Source organism: Triticum aestivum, chromosome 3B (genome assembly GCF_018294505.1).
Source record: "Triticum aestivum cultivar Chinese Spring chromosome 3B, IWGSC CS RefSeq v2.1, whole genome shotgun sequence".
Taxonomy (NCBI): domain Eukaryota; kingdom Viridiplantae; phylum Streptophyta; class Magnoliopsida; order Poales; family Poaceae; genus Triticum; species Triticum aestivum.
Genome location: NC_057801.1, coordinates 312,406,669 through 312,408,000, shown reverse-complemented (window position 1 = coordinate 312,408,000; position 1,332 = coordinate 312,406,669).

Genomic DNA, 1,332 nt, shown 5'->3' with positions numbered 1-1,332 from the left:
CCGGAGTGGCGCGGCGGCGGGATGAACTCCGGCGACGGCGCTAGTGGCCGGTGGCGGGGAAGGTGCAGCAGCGGTGGATCGTCGGCGGCGGGAGGCGCGCGGCTTCGCGGGAGCCCGCGGGAGGCGATGGGGACGGCGCGGGGCGCCACGTGGCACTGCGCAATTAGCGGAGGGGGCGGCGGCTGGACATGTCCGGCGCCGGGCGGACGTGTCCGGCGCGCGGAGGGAGAAGGGGCTAGGGTTGTACTGCGGGAATTCGGAGGGGGAGGCTAATATATAGGTAGAGGGAGCTAGGTGAGGAGCGGTTTTTGGCCACGCGATCGTGATCAAACGACCGAGAGAATGGAGGGGAGTTAGATGGGTTATGGGCCACTTTGGAAGGGGTGTTGGGCTGCAAAGAGAAGGAGGCTTTACGGTTACCCGGTTAACCGTTGGAGTATCAAACGACCTCCAAATGGCACGAAACTTGACAGGCGGTCTACCGGTGCTATACCAAGGCCTCTTGGCAAGACTCGGTCCTTTCCGAGAACGTTTAACACCCACACACGAAAAGAGGTAAGAGGGGGACGCCGGAAGGCATAGAAGAGCCGGATCGCGAAACGGACAACGGGGAAAAGGCTCGGATGCATGAGACGAACACGGATGAAAAATGAAATGCACATGATGACATGATAAAATGCAACACACAAGCAAATGACATGGCAACAACGGCGAATAACTGGCGGACACCTAGCGCATCGGAACCGGGGCGTTACACCAGTCCAACGGCAGGATGGAGGTCACCGTGGAGCCCAAGTCGGCATCACCACTAGAGCCTTTGACAGGCGAGGACCAACTTTAGTCAGGATAAGTGTACTAGATGTCCCCCTTCAAATTGGCCAATTGTTGGCGCCCTTCCCGCTCAATATTTGGGAAGAGGCCCAGGGCCTTCACCTATAAATAGGACTAGCCACCCACAGGGTAGAGGGATCGATCCATCCGACCGGCAAAAAGAGAGAGACCACAAGAACAGACCCTCGCGAGGCTGTTCTTCCTTGTATTGTTCATCATCAGCCCAAGAGGCAATCCACCACACCACACACGGGAGTAGGATATTGCACTGCAATGGTGGCCTGAACCAGTATAAATCCTGTGTCCCTTGTGATGTTCTTCTCGTAGTTTAGATCCTAGCGATTCGGCGAGGAACAGGTAGGTAGAAGGCGAAACCTCCGCGCGCACCCCATTGTTCGAACCTCAAGGGTCTGTCGGAACCCCAGATCCGACACCCTCTGCATGCGATGCCACGGCATGCCGCATCGTCGCCTGCTAGGGCAAGTTCCTGGCTCGGCCTCG